The following is a 21,456-nucleotide window of genomic DNA, read 5'->3' as shown; positions in this document are numbered from 1 at the left end:
AAGATGATTCAAGATCTTAGAAATAAACTGGAGGCAAAAACTGGAGGCGAAGATGGATAAATTACAAGAAACACTGAGCAAAGAAATAGATTTAAGGATTAAGCAAGCAGAGTTGCAAAATACAATAACTGAAATAAAAATTCACTAGAAGCAGGGGAATTCCCATTGTGGCTCAGTGGTTAATGAATCTGACTAGGACCCATGATGTTGCAGGTTTGATCCCTGGCCTTGCTCAGTGGGTTAAGGATCCGGCGTTGCCGTGAACTGTGCTGTAGGTCACAGACACGGCTCAGATGCCACATCACTGTGGCCCTGGTGTAGGCCAGCGGCTACAACTCCAATTAGACCCCTAGCCTGGGAACATCCACATGTCACAGGAGCAGCCCTAGAACAGGCAAAAAGACAAAAAAAAAAAAAATTTCACTAGAAGCAAACAACAGCAGAATACAGGAGACAGAAGAATGAATAAGCCAGGTGGAGGACAGACTAGTGGAAATCACTGATGCGAAAAGAGAAAAAAGGCTGAAATAAAGACAGTCGAAGAGAACTCTCAGACAACATTAAACACACCAATGTCCGTATCATAGGGATGCCAGAAAGAAAAGAGAGAGAAAGGGCCAGAGAAAATATTAAGAGATAATAGCTAAAACCTTCCCTAACATGGGAAAGGAATCGCCTGCTGAAACCCAGGAAGCACAAACAAGTACCATATAAAATAAATCCAAGGAGGAACACACTGAAACACATATTAATCAAACAGACCAAATTTAAAAACAAAAAGAAAATACTGAAAGCAGCCAGGGAAAAGGAACAAATAACAAACAAGGGAACTGCCATAAGGTTATCAGCTGATTTTTCAGCAGAAACTCTGCAGGCCAGAAGGGAGTGGCACGATATACATACAACTGATGAGAGGAAAAAAACCTCCAAGATTACTCCACCCAGCAAGGCTCTCATTTAGATTTGAAGGAGAAATTGAAAGCTTTACAGACAAGCAAAAGCTAAGAGAATTCAGCACCACTAAACCAGTTTTACAACAAATACTAAAGGAACTTCTCTAGATGGAAAAGAAGGCCACAACGAGAAACAAAAATATTGCAAATGACAAAGCCCACCAGTAAAGGCATATGTAAAGATAGAAACCATCCACACACAAATATGCTACCAAAACCAGAAATTGTAAGAAGAGGAAGATACAACTGCCGAATACTGGAGATCCACTTGCCATTAAGAGACCAACAACTTGAAACAATCTTGCATATATACAGATGCCTATATCAAAATTTCATGGTAACTGCAAACCAAAAATCTACAATAGCTACATATGCAAGTAAGAAAAAGCAATCCAAACACAACACTAAAGATAGTCATCAAACCACAAGAGAACAAGAGAAGAAGGTAAGAAAAAAGACCCACAAAAACAAATCCAGAACAGTTAATAAAATGGCAATAAGAACATACATAGCAATAATTACCTTAAATGTAAATCAACCAAATGCCCCAACCAAAAAAACAGACTGGCTGAATGGATACAAAAACAAGACCATATATATATATACTGTCTTCAAGAGATCCACTTCAATTCTAGGGACACATACAAATTGAAAGTGAGAAGATGGAAGAAAACATTCCATGCAAACGGGATCAAAAGAAAGCTGGAGTAGCAAAACTCATATCAGACAAAACAGACCTTAAAATAAAGAATGTTATAAGAGACAAAGAAGGACATTACATAATGATCAAAAAATCAATCCAAGAAGATATAATAATTGTAAATATATATGCACCCAACATAGGATCACCTCAATATATACAATAACGGCTAGTAACCTTAAAAGGAGAAATTGACAATAACACAATAATAGTGTAGGACCTTAGGACCTTAACAACCCACTTACACCAATGGACAGATCATCCAGACAGAAAACCAACATGGAAACACAGGCCTTAAATGATGCATTAGACCACATGGGCTTAATAGATATTTATAGAACATTCTGTCCAATCAGTGTGATACATCACATTAACAAACTTAAGAATAAAAACCATACGAGTCTCTCAATAGATGCAGAAAAAAAGCCTTTGACAAAATCCAACACTCATTTCTGATTAAAAAAAAAAAAAAAACCTCCACAAAGTGGGCACAGAGAGAACCTACCTCAACATAATAAAGGCCATATATGATAAACCCACAGCTAACATCATTCTCAATGGTGAAAAGCTGAAAGAATTCCCAAGATCAAGAACAAGACAAGGATGTCTGCTTTCACCACCATTATTCAACATAGTTTTGCAAGTCCTAGCCACTGCAATCAGAGAAGAAAAAGAAATAAAAGAATCCAAATTGGATAGGAAGAAGTACAACTATCACTGTTTGCAGATGATAAAAAAGCCTAAAGACACTACAAGAAGAAAACTGTTAGAGCTCATCAATGACTTTGGTGAAGTTGCAGTACACGAAATTAATACACAGAAATCAGCGGCATTTCTATATAGTAACAGTGAAAGATCAAAAAGAGAAATTTGGGAAACAATCCCATTTGCGATTGCATCAAAAAGAATAAAATACCTAGAAATAAACCTTCCTAAAGAGACAAAAGACCTGTACTCTGAAAACTATAAGACACTGATGAAAGAAATCAAAGACAACACAGATGAAAAGACAGACCATGCTCTTGGATTGGAACAATCAATATTGTTAAAATGACTACACTACCAAAGGCAATCTACAGATTCAATGCAATCCCTATCAAATTACCAAGGACATTTTTCACAGAACTAGAACAAAATATTTTAAAGTTCGTTTGGAGGCACAAAAGACCTAGAATAGCCAAAGCTATCCTGAGAAAGAAACATGGAGCAGAGGAAGCAGGCTCCCTACTTCAGACTATGCCACAAAGCTATAGTCATCAAAAGAGTATGGTGCTGGCACAAAAACAGAAATATACATCAGTGGAAAAGTATAGAAAGCCCAGAGTTAAACCCACACACCTACAGTCAACTAATCTATGACAAAAGAGGCAAGAATACACAATGGAGAAAAGACAGTCCCTTCAATAAGTGGTGCTAGGAAGAATGGACAGCTACATATAAAAGAACGAAATTAGAACAATCCTAACACCATGCACAAAAATAAACTCAAAATGGATTAAAGACCTAAATATAAGAGCAGATACTATAAAACTCTTAGAGGAAAACATAGGCTGAACACTCTCTAACATAAACCACAGCAATATCCTCTCAGATCCACCTCTTAGAGTGATGAGAATAAAAACAAAAAATAAACAAATGGGACCTTATTAAACTTAAAAGTTTTTGCATAGCAAAGGAAGTCCTAAACAAAATAAAAAGACAACCCACAGAATGGGAGAAAATATTTGAAAATGGAACAACTGACGAGGGATTAATCTTCAAAATATGTAACAACCTCCTGCAGCTCAACGCCAAAAAAACAAACAACCCCATCAAAAAATGGGCAGAAGATCTAAATAGACAATTCATTCTCCAAAGAAAACATATAGATGGCCAAAAAAACACATGAAAAGATGTTCAACATCACTAGTTATTAGAAAAATGTAAATTAAAATTACTATGAGGAACCACCCTTACACCAGCCAGAACGGCCATCATCAAAAAGTCTACAAACAATAAATGCTAGAGAGGATGTGGAGAAAAGGGAACGCTCTTATACACTGTTGGTGGGAACGTAAATTGGTGCAACCACTATGGAAAACAGTATGGAGACTCCTCAAAAACCTAAAATTATAATTACCATTTGATCCAGCAACCCCACTCCTGGGCATCTATCCATAAAAAAACATGACTCAAAAAGATACACATACCCCAATATCACTGCAGCACTATATACAATAGCCAAGACAAGGAAACCACCTAAATGTCCATCGACAGAGGAATGGATAAAAAAGATGTGGTACATAAACACAATGGAATATTAGTCCTAAAAAGGAATGAAATAATGGCATTTGCAGCAACATGGATGGACCTAGCAATTATGCTAAGTGAAATTAGAGAGTGAGACACAAACGTCATATGCTATCACTTATATGCAGAATCTAAAATGTTCCTTTGGTGACTCAGAGGATAATGAATCCGAATAGGATTGATCCATGAGGATGCAGGTTCAATCCCTGACCTTGCTCAGTGGGTTAACGATCTGGCGTTGCCATGAGCTGTGCTGTAGTTCACAGACATGGCTCAGATCTCATGTTGCTGTGGCTGTAGCATAGGCCAGCAGCTGTAGCTCTGATTCAACCCCTAGCCTGGGAACCTCCATATGCTGCGAATGCGGCAAAAAAAAACCTAAAAAATTTAAAAAGAATACAATGAACTTCTTTGCAGAACATAAAGTAACTCACAGACTTTGAAAAACTTATGGTTCCCAGAGGAAGACAGGTTGCAGAAAGAAGTATGGGCTGGGGTTTTGAATGGAAATGTAAAATCGGGCTCTGATGATGGCTGTACAATTATAAATATAATACATTGAGTTAAAAAAATAAGAAACACATTTCCCACCCTAGGTAACACATTTCCTACTCTAAGTTTAGAAATACTGGAGTTGCCATCATGGCGCAGTGGTTAACGAATCCGACTAGGAACCATGAGGTTGTGGGTTCGGTCCCTGCCCTTGCTTAGTGGGTTAACGATCTGGCGTTGCTGGCGTTGCCGCGAGCTGTGGTGTAGGTCTCAGAAGCGGCTCAGATCCCGAGTTGCTGTGGCTCTAGCTTAGGCTGGGGGCTACAGCTCCGATTCGACCCCTAGCCTGGGAACCTCCATATGTCATGGGAGCGGCCCAAAGAAATAGCAAAAAGACAAAAAAAAAGAAAGAAAAGAAGTACATATACCCATATCTCCTCTCAACATATCTATGGTCTCGTATTTCAATCTTTCATCCACTTGGAATTCCTTTTTGACGTAAGGTCATAGAAGGATTTCAACTTCTTTTCTGGAATGATAGCCAGTTCTTCCAGCATCCTTTATTGAATAATCTGGATCTCCTTAGGGCTTTGGAAGGCCATCTTTCCCATATGCTTAATCCCCTAACAATCAATCTTTAGATGACTGTTGACCTTGACTTTTTTGTTATTCCTGCCAGGGAAAGTTAGGGTGGGGGCACTATAACTCTGAATACAATATAATTCTCATTTCACAGAAGTGTACAGATGATCATTTCACATTCTCTGTTAGCCAGTCAATAAAAAATATAACAAGCAACTACTATGGAGCAGGTGCTATGCTAACACCAGGAAGCCTAGGGCAGAGTTCAGAGAACTCTGGAAGCAGATGGCCGGGTCCGATCCTGGTTCTACCTCTTAAGAGTCCTAGGACCCATGTGTGCCTCCCAGCCTTCCTCACAGGGTTATTATGAGGAATAGATGAGCTAAGAATGAGCAGTGCTTAGAGCCACAACTGGCACGTGGTAATTGCTTGAGAGATGTTGACTATTATTACTAGAGATGGAAAGATGAATAACAATTCACTTCCAGATCTGGTCTTTTTCCCATAAGAAAACACTGCTGAATATTTCCCTGCCTCCATCACTCTACCTTAGGAGAACCTAAGGCATCTGTGTTCCTGCCAGTGGAAGCAGCAGTAACTGCCGTCACCTGGGAAGGACTGGTGGATGCCACCGCAGCACTAGGCACCCCAGACCAGGACCAGATTATGTAAAAGGGCGGTTCCAGAAAGCTGAATATGAGTAGTCTCAAAAGCCCCTTGCTCTGACCCGGCACTTGGCCACCAGGGACGGTGTGTGGCCCCCCCTGGGCTCCCAATGGACAGAGGGCTGCCCAAGTGGAAGATGACCAAGTGGGCCTTTGGGGGCTGCAATGTGTCTCTCCACCACCTTCTAGGACTGCAGGAACCCTGCTGCTGATGCCGGCAGAGACACAGGTGGGAGCCGCCAAAGAAGACAGGGCAGGGCTGCAGAGCCAGAGTTCATGGCTGTCCTCCAAGGCTCTCCTCTCCTCCACCTCGGGATTCATGGGGACCCAGGGCTGATGGAAGTGGGTGGGAGACAGACGGTGTCAGACAGATTAACAGTCATCATTTCAGCTTCGGCATGTGTTTGCTCTCATATCTGATTCTAGACACCTGACACACTGAAAAAGATTAACCTAAATCAGCTAAACTCTGTGAAATTCCAGGCTTTCCTGAACTGAAAGGGAGCAGTATATGTCTGCATGAAAAGGCTCTTGGTAAGTTGGGAGAGTCATTAAAAAACTGCAGATTCTTGGAGCTCCCGTTGTGACTCAGCAGCAAGAAACCTGACTAGTATCCATGAGGACATGGGGTTGATCCCTGGCCTAGCTCAGTGGGTGAAGGATCTGGCATTGCTGTGAGCTATGGTGTAGGTCACAGACGCAGCTCTGATCCTGCGTGGCTGTGGCATAGGCTGGCAGCTCCAATTCGACCCCTAGCCTGGGTGTGGCCCTAAAAAGCAAAAAAAAAAAACCCTGCGGATTCTTTCTACTAATTTACAAAAATCAATCTACTGGTTAAAATTACTGTTTGCTTATAAGACCAAAAAAAAATTTTTTTACAACAGAACAGAGACCTCTAATTACTTTAAGGAAAAAAAAAAAAAAAACCCTATGAAAATGGGCAACCAGCCAAATGCCCAAGTCCCTTGAACCTCCTAGTTAAATAATTTTTTCCATTTCCTCATTTTCACATAGAGGTTTTTTAATCATATAGGCAAACATACATGAGCAATCAAATCAGATTAGCTTGTTTGACCCATGTCATCACCACAGGAACAATACAGCTTCTCCAAACAGTAGGGGAGCCACACCTTGATTTGCTCTCAGAGGAAATGGCTTCCCCAGGACGGAGGAAGCCCAGAGCCGGAGGTGGCCTGCAGAGTTCAGAAGCCACCGCAGTGAGCAAACAGACCGAGAAATGCTGGTAACCAAGGCCTTCAGACCCCACTCAGCGCCGAGGTCTCCGAAGGTCTCGGTCCCCAACATTTTTTTAGACAGTCTACTCCATCCCAAGAATGTCTCCGAAGCAGGGGACAGCACACCAAGGCCCAGAGGCCACCGGTGGTGCATTTGGTAGTTAAGGCTTGGTGGAAGACAGCCATGCCCAGCCCTTGAGATACTCTGCCCCACAGCTGCTTCCTGGCTACAGGGCAGAACGGAACAGTTGAGTCAGAGATCTCCCGGTAAGGTTATTCTGACAACATAACCAGTTCAGGTATTTATTAGCTAGCCCCTTAGGGAAAGTGTGTCAACTCCTGCTCTAAACCACAAGGGTTAAAAGACAAGTCCACTGCGTTCTCCTTAAATTGCTTTTAAATCAACCTAGAAAGTACAGAGTCCCCTCCTCTCACTTTCCCAACCCTCAATTTTTCCTCAGTTCTAGAAACTAATGGTTTAGAAGGAAAAAACCTTCACAGCATGATCACTATAGTATATATATATATATATATATATATATATATATATATATATATATATATATATATATATATAGTCTTTTTGTCTTTTCAGGGTCTCACCCACAGCATATGAAGGTTCCAAGGCTAGGGGTCTAATCGGAGCTATAGACACCGACCTAAACCAGAGCCACAGCCACGCCAGATCTGAGCTGTGTCTGTGACCTACACCATAGCTCTCAGCAACACCAGATCCTCGACCCACTGAGAGAGGCCAGGGATCGAACCCGAAACCCCATGGTTCCTAGTCGGAGTCCTTAACTTCTGCACCATGACAGGAACTTTTTTTTTTTTATACTCCATATTTGAAAGTTGCTAGGAGAGCAGATCTGAAAAGTTCTCATTTCAAAAAAAAGCTTTTTCGGAGTTCCCGTTGTGGCTCAGTGGTTAACGAATCCAACTAGGAACCATGAGGTTGCAGGTTCGATCCCTGGCCTTGCTCAGTGGGTTAATGATCCAGTGTTGCCATGAGCTGTGGTGTAGGTCACAGACACGGCTTGGATCTGGCGTTGCTGTGGCTGTGGTGTAGGCCGGTGGCTACAGCTCTGATTTGACCCCTAGCCTGGGAGGGGTCAAATATGCCACGGGAGCGGCCATAGAAAAGGTAAAAAAAAAAAGAAGAAAGAAAAGAAGCTTTTTGTAGAGTTCCTGCTGTGGCTCAGTGGTTAACAAACCCGACTAGTATCCATGAGGACGTGGGTTCGATCCCTGGCCTTGCTCTGTGGGTTAAGGATCCAGCAATGCTGTGACAGCTGTGGTGTAGATCACAGACACGGCTCAGATCCTGTGTGGCTGTGGCTGGCAGCTGCAGCTCTGATTCAACCCCTAGTCTGGGAACCTCCATATGCCCTGAGTGCAGCCCTAAAAAGACCAAAAAAGAAAAAGCTTTTTCTAACTACAATGGTAACAGATGTTAACTAGACTTACTGCAGTGAGCATGTCTCAATAAATATTGAATCCTTACACTGTACATGTAAAACTAATATGCTGTTAATTATACTCAATGTTTTAAAAAGAAAAAACTAAAAACTAATGTGCACATTTAGTATTATGCAGTGAAATTCCCCAAAAGTGAGATAGATGAGTGAAAATGAATAAGGAGAACCAAATGCCACTGGTTTGGGTTTTTTTTTTTTCCCCCAGCACTTGATTTTCTGAAGAAGAGCCACCTCCCCCAAGGATGCCAAGACCACACCTTGGTAGGCGTTCTTCCCAAATTCCTCCTCTGGTTCAGGCATTGGCAAACTGCAGCCTCTGGGCTCACTCCTGCCAGCCACCTGTTTCTTTCTGTTCAGTGCATGGAAGCCTAGACTATAAGGGTTTTAGTGGTTAAAAAAAAATCAAAATTAATATTTCATCACATGAAAAGTACATGAAATAAAAATTTCAGTATCCATACGTCAACTTCTATTGGGTTCACAACCATGCCTGTTCCATGTATGTATTGTCTCTGGCTGTCAGGCTACAAGAACTGAGCGGCTGCGACACACCTCATAGGATGTGTAGAACCTAAAATCATCACCTGAATGTCACTTGTGGCCACATGGATGGACCTAGAAACTATCAGACTAAGTGAAGCTAGACAGTGAAAAACAAGCATCAATATGAGAGCACCTATATGTGAATCTTTAAAAAAAGGATACAAAGGAACTGACCTGCAGAACAGAAACAGACTCACAGACTTTGAAAGCTTACAGTTACCAAAGGGGACAGGTGAGGGCTTGGGACTGGCATCTTCAGTATATGCCCGTATATGGAGGTATATGGAATGACTGGCCAGTGGGAACCCGCTGTACAGCACAGAGAATTCTACCTGGTAGAATTCTGTGATCATCTACATGGGAAAAGAATTCGAGAAAATAGATATGTGTGTATGTATGACTGGGTCACGTTGCTGTACAGCAGAAATGATCACAGCCTTGTAAATCAACTCTACTTCCATAAAACTTAAAAAAAAATTAATAAAGTAAAACCATCCCCTGGCCCTTTACAGAAAAGGTGTGCCACCCCCTGCTGTGGTTCGTTGGATGGCTCTCCAAGCGCCGTCTCTGGGCCAGCCAGCCGTATCAGCATCTCTTGGGGATGTGAGAAATGCGAATGTTCTGGTCCACCACAGCCCCACCAGGTCAGAGACGTGGGGGGTCTGCGTTCAAAAGCCCTCCAGGTGATGCTGATGCAGGTCAGAGTTGAGACCCACTGTCCTCTCACTGGACAAGTCTGACAAGTGAATCTGGTTCTGGCTGCCTTCATTTCTTTTCAAGAAGCAGAAAGGCATGTTGGTGGGGGCGTGTTGTTTATCTCTGGAGAAACAGTTGGAGTTCCCTGCTGGTTAAAGGTTGAGTTTGGGGATGTTTTGCCCCCAACTCTTTCTTGGCCTTTTTTTTTTTTTCCCCTGCAACTGTCTCACACCTCCCATCTGCAGTTGTAAACGTGTCTCCTAAACTTAACAACTCCTGTGTGCCCTAGAGAAATAAGGTGTCTTTTTACTTCCCCGAGAGGAAAAGAGTAACCCCAAATGGATGCCATTTAAAGTGGCTTTTTGGAGTTCCTAGTGGGGCGCAAGGGGATCAGAGGGGTCTCCGCAGCATCGGGACACATGTTCAATCCCCAGCCCGGCACAATGCCTTAGAGGATCTGGTGTGCTCACAGCTGAGACTCAGATCTGATCTCTGGCTCAGGAATTCCATATGCTGCGGGATGGCCTAAAAAGAATAAAGGGACTTTTCAGTCTTGGTTCTTTCCTTCCTTTGGGCATCTCAAAGTCACTGTTCACCTGTGAACAATGGTATCTCTTTAATCAGAATGAAGGGATCACTAAATTCCAGAGCCACACAGCTTCTACAGGACCCTCTCTCACTAAGACAGAAAACACAGAGGAAAGATGCAGCATCGTTTATCTGTGACACAGATACAAATGACAGCAAGAAATGATGGGCTAGACCCTCCAGTTCTGACAGCACTGACATCAGACACAGTTTAAAGATTTTTTTTTTTCTCCTAAATCAATCATCAGTAGATGAAAATTTTGTCAGAGTTCCTATCGTGGTGCAGTAGAAATGAATTCAACTAGGAACCATGAGGTTGCAGACTGGATCCCTGGCCTCGCTCAGTGAACCTACTGATCTGGCACTGCAGTGGGCTGTAGTGTAGGCCTGCAGCTGTAGCTCTGACTAGATCCCGAGCCTGGGAACTTCCATAAGCCTTGGGTACAGCCCTAAAAAAACTGTCCAATAATTCACCAAGGCAATACTTTCAAAAACTGGTTACAGTTAACAGGCCATCTTGAAGTCCCAGCCCAACTGAGTCTCAAAAGACTGCAGCCCACCCAGTCAACCCACAGAATCACAAGCAATAATAAAATGATATTTTTAAGCTTGGAGATAACATGTATGGAACAACAGATGACCAAAATAAAAATTGTTACCTAAAGTTACAAAATAGTAATTATTATGTCCCATTTCTTTCAAAAAAAAATTTTAAACACTCAAAAACATATCATCAATACATATTTCTATCCATAGTGATTATATCTTTTTCTGGGGGGCGGGGGAGCTGCACCCACAGCATATGGAAGTTCCCAGGCTAGGGGTCGAATCAGAGCTGCAGCTGCCTGCCTACACCACAGCCACAGCAATGCCGGATCCTTAACCCACTGAGCAAGGCCAGGGATCAAAGTCTCATCCTTATGGATAGTAGTCAGGTTCTTAACCCACTGAGCCACAACGGGAATTCCCTCAATGAGTATATCTTTAATTCAAAAGCCAAACAGTAACAATAAAAAAAAAAAAGATATTAGGAAGATATACAATGGTAACATTAGCAAATTTTGAAGCTGTATTTCTAGCATTCCCAGATTAAATCAGTTTTTTACAGCTTCCTATGAAACAAAACAATGACATCATATGTATGTATGCATGATGAAGAAGAGAAATAAACTTATTCGGACACATCCAAGGCTCTCCTCTGTGCTGGTCCCACCACTGCAGACATGAAGAGGACTCCGGTCCCTGGGCAGGTGACTGAGAGGCCATGCAGGGGATCTCAAGGACCCGTTTCTGGTTGAGTCTCATCTCCTCCCACCCTCCTGAGCTCATCTGTCAAGCACAACCTTGGGGGTGTCTTCGAAGGCTGGTGTGAAAATTAAATGAGAGCATTTATTTGCCACCAAGTAAATATTTAACTGAAAGGGACTGCTATGGCATTAACTTTTTAAAGTCTCAGTTTACTCATTTAAAAAAAAAAAAAAAGGGAAGGGGAAGGTGAGCTCAATTGTAACTGCCTTCATGAGGTTCTTCTGAGGATCAAATGAAAGAATTGTCTGAGGCTAAAGTGAGAGACTAGCTGTCTACCAGGATGTGTACATCCCAAAAGGTATAAAAGACGCTCCACCTGGGCTAAAAAAGAAGATCCTAGAAGTTACATTTATTTTTTTCCAAAAAGTAGAACAGCAACTATATTACAAAAACATTACATACAACGAGTTACTAAAATATTACATATGAGTTAAATATATATTATGTACTAATTATTTTACACTCTGTTACACTGTACTAATTACACTACCACAATATACTACTAAAGTGCTAATAAAAGCAGATTCTGACTGCATCCTTGCAAAGTCCCTCTGTTGAGGGTCACCTGTCACCAGCCCTCTGAAGTGCCTGAGGCCCTCCTTTACCTTGGGCACGCTCACAAGGAGGTAGCTTGACAAAGTACATCTAAACTAAACCTCACAGAGGATAGGAAGCTTTGAGGTTCCTGCAAAAAGCACAAATTAAAGCTAAACGGATAAAAGCAAACACAAACACAAGGCTGAAGTTGGGAAGGCGACGCGTCCCACCCTGAATCAGCTTCACCTGATCCGCACTGAGGTAGGAGGTAGATGGGCCCCTGGGCTGAGAACAGCTGGAACTTGTCAGGCTGAGTAAAATGGGCCTAGTTTCTTTGACACATCAAGGAAAAAGTTAATTGCAGAGCTGAGATCCGCTAGAGTAAAAAGATGACTGCTTCAATCACTCCTGGGGTCAAGGAGATTTCCCCAATTACACCTGCGCAGTGAGACTCCTGGGGGTCAAAAGGGAGGCGGCGGCAGGCCATAGTTAAGTCCTGATACCATCCTGGCACCCTTTGCTCTGTAAACCATCTTGGCCAAAAGATGGGCATGCATATCGGGGAGGGCCCTGTGCCCTGTCAGGTCTGAGAAATAAAACAAAATAATTGGCCAAAGGCAAACAAAGACCCAGGAGAACTGTGCTACATAAGTGATTTAAATCACCTCGCTGGCAACCTCCTCTTTAGGGTGTGTATTTCTGCCTTGCTTCTGACTTAAATAAACTGCTTCTCTGTGTGCTCCCCCACATGCTGTACTGTGCCTCTAAGAAACTTTATACCTGTTTTCACAGTCTTTGCCTCCTTGAAACAGTCTTGCTTTCAACAGGGGGCAAGGATCAGGGCAATTCTAGTTAGGCCAGTGTCTGGGAGTCCTGGTTTTCACCTGGGATTCCTGGTTTTCACCTGGGCTGCCCAAGTTCAATTCCTGAGCAGAGAATTAAGATCTTGCATCAAGCACTGCTGCCCCTCCAAAATCAGCATCACCAAGTGAAAAAAACAACAATGATGTTCGCAGATCTGACAAGAACCAGAACAAAAAGACTGGAGATGCAAGGAGTATTTGAAAAAGGGTTTTACCTCCACTGTCACTAGCAATAAATCCAGCCTAAGTGTACATTGGGTCTTGGGATACAATGATAGCATGTGTATACAATGTATAAATAAGTAACAAACATACAGAGAGAAATGCTAAAAATTGGTCTTAATTGAGACATAATTGACTTATATTACACTGCATTAGTTTTAGGTGTTAAATTTTTTTTTTCTAGTGAGAATGAGCCCTGCCCAAAAAAAGTTTGAAACCCATAGCACACTACAATATATATCACTATCATCACATATCTTTCTTTTTTTGTTGTTGTTGTTGTCTTTTTGCCTTTTCTAGGGCCACTCCGGTGGCATACGGACGTTCCCAGGCTAGGGGTTTAATCGGAGCTGTAGCCACCAGCCTACGCCACATCAACATGAGATACAAGCGGCTTTTGCAAACTACACCTCAGCTCACAGCAACGCCAGATCCTTAACCCACTGAGCAAGGCCGGGGATTGAACCCACAACCTCATGGTTCCTAGTCAGGTTCGTTAACCACTGAGCCACAACGAGAACTCTCTATAATCACATATCTTTACATATATATTCTTCTGGTTGGTCAGGCACTAATTAATCTTCAAAAATCTCAACTAGAGAAAGTTCTATTAATGCAGCCTAAAAGGAAAATAAGATTGAAATGTTGTAAAAACCTGAGAAGGCATGTATTTTTTTTCTCCCCTGAAACTGTGAGAGATTTCTTTATGAAAGCAAAGTAGACTCTCTGGGAATTTAGGAAATAATCCTTAAAACTTCAAGCCAAGTCTCTCTTTTCAAGGTAATTTCATCGGTAACTCGGGAAAGTCTAGAAAAGAAAATAACCACCATCTGGGACCGTCTCCGGGAGCAGGTGAAATGCAATTCACACTTTGCTCGGGTGAATGCGAGAGCATATCAAGGCCATTCCCTCTAGTTTTGCAAATCTTTAGAAAATAATTTTAACCAAGTTTTTTTTAAAAAAAGAAAAGAAGTGCTTATTTTTTTAACCCAATTATGGATGTTATTTCCTATGTTAGGTCGTTAAAAAAGAAATCCATCTTTTCTTAAGGCAACTTATTTTTTGTGAAGGAAAACAAGTAATAATACCAATTACACAACTCTCCTCCCTGTCCCTGCCTCCCCCTCTCATGGCCATGCCAGGCCTCTTTAGAAGCAGGGCTGGTCTTCAGGGACTACGCTGCCTTCAAGCTCCCCTGCACTAAACTGTCTGTCACAGGATCCTGTTCCCACTCAGCACAGCCAGCGAGAGTGACACCCCCACCTTCCACTCTCCCCCCAGGCAGCTTCCCCAGGCTCTACCCTGATACCCTTTGTGTTCTGCATGCAGAAAGCCAGCCTCACGGTTCGCAGGACCTTCAGTGGGGTCAGCAGTTCCCTCCCTGCTGGGGGAAAGTGGCCGCATAAATGGACCGAAAGTAGCCCTGGGCCAAACTCCCTCAACATCCTCACAGCTGTCTCAGCCCCACCCCTCAAAAAAAACCCAAACAATATAAATGCAAAATCTTTTCACCTCCTCATCAACAACTGGACCTAGGGAAGAGGAAAATTAGAATTTTCCTAATTGGAATTAGAAAGAGGAAGGCATCCGTAGCGCCTAAGTGCAAAGTCCTTGAAATCTGACCCCTCCCCCCAGCATTCCCTCTTCTCATCCTTGGTCTCTCATCTTTCAGCAAAATCAATGGGAAAGAAAAAAATGGGATAATATCTCCACAGTAGAACAAAATACATCTTGAGCAGTCAACCTGTTTTCTTTAAACATCCTAAGAATTCAATGCCTTTTGGTCACAGACACCTTAAAAACTGAGTTCTGAAGTTCCCATCGTGGCTCAGCAGAAACAATCTGACTAGTATCCGTGAGGATGCAGGTTCCATCCCTGGCCTCACTCAATGGGTTAAGGATCCGGTGTTGCTGTGAGCTGTGGTGCAGGTCGAAGACACAGCTCGGATCTGGCTTTGCTGTGCTGTGGTGTAGGCCGGCGGATGTAGCTGCAATCCGACCCCTAGCCTGGGAACTTCCATATGCGGGGGGTGCGCCTCTAAAAAGACAAAAACAAACCAAAAAAAAAAAAATTGAGTTCTGACCTAGGAACAAAAAGTCTTAGCGAGTGACTCGTTTCTGTCTACAAATAAAAAGTATTCTTCCCAAAAGCATAAGCTTAATCTTCTATAACAAACATAGGAATTGGGATGCCCTAGGAGACCCACAAGGACGGACAAGAGTCCACTGCTCCCGAGGTCCCATGCTACAAAAAATTCAAAAATATGACAACTACCTAAATTTGAGTCAATCTCATGGCCGTGAGCCAGAGTCACTCTAGAACCTAAGTACTTCATCAGGCTCCTGGGCATCTTACTCTGTCCCCAGGAATGTCCCCCAACATGTGCACAATTTAGGGCAACTGGGCCTTGGAGACCCTAAACCAGACAAAGAAAATCTCAAAACCGTGAAAGCCACACAAGTTTGGTTTGGCACATTTGGAAACGGGATCTCTGAAATTAATCAGAAGCATCATGACACACTAAATACGATCATACTTAAATTCCGCTAAAAAGAACATTCATCAAAATAGGTGTTTCGCCTATTTTGTTTCACACATACACACAAAAATCATTACAAATATTAAATAGGGCGTGAGGTATACAGAGTATGTCAACCCAGGAGACTATTTTTCCAGCAGAGCAAAAGTTCTGTGAATCCCCAACACCGCCAAAGGTACAGGTACGTACGGAAGAGAACCTAAAGCAAATCTGAGGCAGGCTTCAAAGGAGTTCGGCACCTCGAGGCCCCAGGACCGGGCGTCAGGCTACCGGTCACCTGCCAGGGCGCGACCGCTGCCAACGTGGGCACCGCGGCGGCCCGAGCGCGACCGGGGCGGAGGGGAAAGAGAAGAAGATGAGCGGCGGAGCCAGCCCGCCCTCCCCGCGCGTCAATCACGCCCGCACCGCTGGTCCTAGCGCGACTTTGGGGATGCACGCTTTTGACTTTGGATCCCGACGCGCGTGACACAGCTAAGAACAAAAAGCGAGGCCCCGCATCTCCCCAGACCGGCCTCCACAGGGCAGCCCAGCGGGTCGGGGCGGTCCCGGGAAAGAAGCTCCGGCGCGGGGAGATGCAGAGCCCACCCCGAACCTATTTCAGTAAAAGGCTGCGGCCCAGGTGCCAGCCGGGGGGGTGTCTCCGGGGCCCGGCGCGGGGTCCCTCAGCGCGGGCCCGGGACCGAGGAGGGACAAGGAGAGAGAAGGCTGCCAGAGGGCACGCCGGGCACGCGCGCCGCCCACTCACCTCTGGCCGAAGCTCTGGCGGCCCCTTGGTGCTGCGGGACCCGGCTTCCAGGCCGCCCGAGCCGCCCTCCCGCCGCCGGCCTCTCGCTTCCCGCCTGCTCCGAGCCCAGTGCCCAGCGCGGCGCCCAGCGCCGCCGCGTCTCCGGCCTCCGCAGCCGCGAGACCCCGCCCCCGGGCAGCGCCGCCGGCGCAGGGAGGGAGGCGGCGCCGCGAGCGCGAGGAGGAGGCGAGGCCGGGGCTGCGCCCGGACGCCGGCCCCACGGTGCGCGCACCCGGGCCCGCGGCCGCCCCTCGGCGGGAGCCGAACAATCCCAGCGCGCCCCCTCCCCGCCGCCCCTGCCCAACCCCTTGCAGTAGCTCCCGGCGTGTCTTCGGGACGCGGTTCGAGAGCAGAATTGCGCGGTCCCGATGCTTCCGAAGGACGCGCTTAGGGTGGGAAGCGGCGGCGGAGGGAAGGGACCTAGCGAGACCACCTACCCACCCCACCCCGCATCCTACCCCCGCGGCCCACCCCCGCCCCGAAGGAATTTTCCGGAACCCAGAGACGACCACACCCAGCGCCGCACTCCTGGCCGCGCTCACGTCTCCTTTTTCAGTGGTCCCGGGCCAAACCGCCCAGCGTAGAGGGACCGAGGAAAGACGGGTCTCTAGGGAATCTCCTCACCAATGTGCCTTTTTTCTTCCACCAGCCCTTCCCATGTAGCCCTGACCTCCCCACGGCTGTTACCTCTCAGCGCTAATTTGTCGGTTTGCGACCCTCCGAGCGCAAGCCCCAGATAAAACGAAGATTGCTGGGCGCTGCGCAAGCGGGAGTCTCTAGAACTCCCTGCAGACGGAGACTGGGAGTCTGATTTGTAAACACTGCCCTGGTGCCCCTTTGGCACACGGAAGTTTGAGAAGCGTTGTTGAGCCACACCTGCCTGAGAGGATGATGGCACGGGACTAATGACCGATGGAATAACGATACTGGAAAATTCTAAAGCAGTGGTTCTTAACCCTGACAGCGCTAGTCAGACGTTAGAATTATCTGGGAGCTCTTAGAGTATTGCCAGGGTCCCACCTCTGGAGTTCTGAGCCTGAGCATTGGTATTTTTGTTTGAAGGCTTCCCTGATAGTTCTAACATATGGCCAGGATTGAAATCATTTCCCTAGAATCAGCTCTTTTTGAATCTACCTCGCTCTGGTGCCTGGGAAAAGAGCCCCTTGGCTCACCTGCCCCAAATCCCAACGCCAAAGAAAAAGGGACATGCTCCTGAGGGGATGCTCACAGCCAAAATTGTTTTCCACCCAAACAGGCTTATCTTGAAAATGGTGACCAAGATGCTTTAGTACCACCTGAGCATGGGTCTCCTTAACTTCAGGATGAGTATCTTTATGAGCCAAAATCTTTTACCTGAATAATGAGCTGGCAATAATGACCCCTTTGGAGTCATTTTCTGTAGAGTCCAATATGATGTTTTCATTGCCTGTTGTTAGACTGCCAGCTGGGCACACCAGGTGTTCAAAAGCTGAGAGTGTGTTGTTGCCCCTGAGACCTGGCTTTTCTGAGGGTTTGACTTGAAGCTCTTGGTGCTGACCTTCAGTGTCTAAAATCAGGGCTTTGGGACAAGAACAGTAATTTCCCTCATTGCCCCTTTTGGCTCTCCTAGTAATGTTGTGCCTTCTTAGATTGTGGACTGTAACTTCCATCTCATTTGCCTCTAAGTAGGTCTCCATTAGTGTTGCTCATTTATCAACAGCTAATTAGTGATGAAGTCAGTAATTCTTAAGCACTTTATGGAAGAGGTCCACATGTCTAGGTACTAGGGAAGCTGGCTACATTAACTACATCTTCACTGAGAGAGAATCAGCCCTTTTCAAGCTTTATAAGAATCTTCATGACGAAATTGAGAATTTTTAAGACATTCTTTTGAAGTTCTTTTAAGAGACAATACTTATATATGCAATAGTGCATATGTAAAAGGATTTACATTCTTTATAAAGCTCTCTTCTATTTCCTCAAGTCTTCTCACCCAGAGGGTTTGACCTAGTCAGTTGCTGACTTTAAAAATTCTGCTGGAGAGATGTTGATTAAACAATGTGCACAGGGCCAATGGGGGTTGGTGGCAGTGGCACCGGTTTTGTCTGTTCAGCATCCTTTCCCTCACTAGCTAATGGCACCTGATTTCCATACAGGCACCTATCTCCCGCTCTCCAAGGGATATAGCCTTGGTTGGGCTGTCAATCAAAGTGATGTCCTCTGCAGCTCAAGGGGTAGACCCTTTGTATTTGTTTTCTATTTGCTGCCCTAACAAATTATCACACACCTAGAGTTAAAATGACACAGTTCTGTTGGTCAAAAATCTCACTGGGCTAAAACCAAGGTGTCAGCAGGGCTCCATTCCTTTCCAGAGGCTCTCAAGAAGATCCATTTCATTGCCTTTTCCAGTGTCTAGAGACTGCGTGCATTCTTCAGCTCATAACCCGCTTCTTTTATTTTCCAAACCAGCAATCTTCAAAATCAGGAATACCTCTCTAATCCTGCTTCCATAGTCACTTCTCTCAGATCCAGCTGAGAAAGTTTCTTCGCTTTTTTTTTTTAAGGGCCACGCCCACGGCATATGGAGGTTCCCAGGGATCGAATCGGAGCTGTAGCCACTGGCCACAGCCACGGACACAGCCACAGCCCCAGCAATGCCAGATCTGAGCCACATCTGCGACCTACACCACAGCTCACAGCAACTTTGGATCCTTAAACCACTGAGCAAGGCCAGGGATCAAACCTGCCTCCTCATGGATTAGATTTGTTTCAGCTGAGCCATGACAGGAACTCCAAGTTGCTTCACTTTTGAGGACCTTTGTGATTCCATTGGTTCCACCCAAATGATCCAAGATAATCTCCTTAGCGTGGGTCCTTAATTTAATCACCTCTGCAAAGGCCCTTTTGCCATTCAAGGTAACTTTGACAGGTTTCAGGGATTAAGACAGGAACACCTTGATGGGCTGTTATTTTGCCTACCACAGACCCTACCGTCATTACACTCTGTTTCTGGGATGAACAAAGCGAGGACACAATGCTTTAAAAAGACTGACAAAGGAGTTCCCGTCATGGCTCAGTGGTTAACCAATCCGACTAGGAACCATGAGGTTGCGGTTCGATCCTTGCCCTTGCTCAGCGGGTTAAGGATCTGGCGTTGCCGTGAGCTGTGGTGTAGGTCGTAGACGCGGCTCGGATCAAGCGTGGCTGTGGCTGTGGTGTAGGCCGGCGGCTACAGCTCCAATTGGACCCCTAGCCTGGGAGCCTCCATATGCCGCAGGAGCAGCCCAAGAAAAATGGCAAAAAGACAAAAAAAAAAGTAGTTAAAAAGACTGATATGTACTTATCTCTGTGGTGACAGCCATCAATTTTGGCTTGTAGGTCTGTGGGGCTGGTTCCTGTGCTTCTCAAACCTGAGTCTTCAGTTTATCCCGCAATTCTGGGAATTTCACCATATCCTAGAACTTGCTAGAAATAACATGAGACATAATAGAACAACAATGCAGAATCAATCTGAGTGCTTTGTTGCAAACAACAGAAACAGCATTTATAAATCTTAAGGAAAAAAGTATTTGATTGGGCACATGTCAGGGTCTCCGAGAGTCCATGGTGAGAATCAGAAAAATTATATGGATTGATTTTTAATCAGTTTGGAAAACTTAGATGCTGCAGAAGGCTAGGAAGCAGAAGTCACTGCAAAAGTGACATAGCGGATAGTGTAGTATATATGCCACGCTGCTGGGCGTCTTTAAGAAATAGAACCTTCAATTGATGCCATTTCTTCGCAACACTTGCTCGAGATACAAAGTGTCAGGAAGGAGCTTCCAGTTGGAGGAATTTGATCCCATGCCCAACTCCCAGGCTAGCAGGAACAACTCTTTTTTGTAGCCAGATGCAGCCACTAATTCCTCAAAAGGAGATTGTGATGCGTATAAAAAGAGGGGATAGAATGGACAATGGCAGGCAAATAACTAGCAAATGTCCCCCATAAACATCCTAAGAGAAATTCAAAGAGCAATGGAGGAGGCAGAAGCCATATCTATTGAGGAAAATCTGGAAAGACTATGCAGAAAATGGGAATTCCCATCATGGCTCAGTGGAAACGAATCTGACTAGCGTCCATGAGGACACAGTTTCGATCTCTGGCCTCGCTAAGTGGGTTAAGGATCCGACCTTGCTGTAGCTGTAGTGTAGGTTGCAGATGAGGCTTGGATCCGGCATTGCTGTGGCTGTGGCATAGGCCAGCAGCTACAGCTCTGATTTGACCCTAGCCTGGGAACCTCCATATGCCAAAGGTGCGGCCCTGAAAAAAAAAAAAGCACTTTGCAGAAAATGGGTGTAGGACAGCGTTGTCCTATAGAAAGAGAATTCAAGCTGCATATATAATTTATAATTTTCCAGTAGCCACATTAAAAAAATAAAAAGAAACAAGTGAAAATAATTTTAATGTATTTTGTTTAAACCACTATATTCAATATGTTATTTCAACAGATAATAAAATGTTAATGGGACATTTTACATGCAATAAAGTATTTAAAAGGAAAAAACATGCACTGTTTCAGTTTTTTTTTTTTTTTTTGCTCTTTAGGGCCGCACCTGTGGCACATGGAGGTTCCCAGGTTAGGGGTCAAATCAGAGCTACAGCTGCCAGCCTATGCCACAGCCATAATAATGCCGGATCCTGCACCACAGCTCATGGCAATGCTGGATCCTTAACCCACTGAGTGAAGCCAAGGATCAAACTTGCAACCTCATCGTTCCTAGTCAGATTCATTTCTGCAGCACCACAATGGGACCTCTCAGTTTTTTTGTTTCTTTGTTTGTTTTGCTTTTTAGGGCCACACCCTCGGCATATGGAGGTTCCCAGGCTATGGATTGAATTGGAGCTACAGCTGCCAGCCTGCACCACAGCCACAGCAACAACAGATCCAAGCTGCATCTGCGTGCTACCTACACCACAGCTCACAGCAACGCCGGATCCTTAACCCACTGAGCGAGGCAGGGG

The 21,456-nt window shown here is 44.7% G+C and overlaps 1 protein-coding gene across 2 annotated transcripts in view; it reads right to left on the bottom strand.

Annotated features, from left to right (window-relative positions):
* GOLM1 (golgi membrane protein 1) overlaps positions 1 to 17,274 on the bottom strand; it is a 98,019-nt gene extending 80,745 nt beyond the window's left edge. Inside the window, exon 1 of one of the 2 annotated variants that reach the window (XM_047754604.1) lies at positions 17,163 to 17,274. The gene's annotated coding sequence lies outside the window, so the exon portion shown is untranslated. Of the gene's footprint in view, positions 1 to 16,436; positions 16,572 to 17,162 lie in introns of those variants that run through there. The other variant, XM_047754603.1, reaches the window with a different exon arrangement.
* Positions 17,275 to 21,456: the final 4,182 nt, after the last annotated feature.

This window comes from Phacochoerus africanus, chromosome 12 (assembly GCF_016906955.1).
Source record: "Phacochoerus africanus isolate WHEZ1 chromosome 12, ROS_Pafr_v1, whole genome shotgun sequence".
In the NCBI taxonomy this organism is placed as follows: Eukaryota; Metazoa; Chordata; class Mammalia; order Artiodactyla; family Suidae; genus Phacochoerus; species Phacochoerus africanus.
The sequence above is the reverse complement of the archived record's forward strand: the minus strand, read 5'-3'. Positions and strand labels throughout refer to the sequence as shown.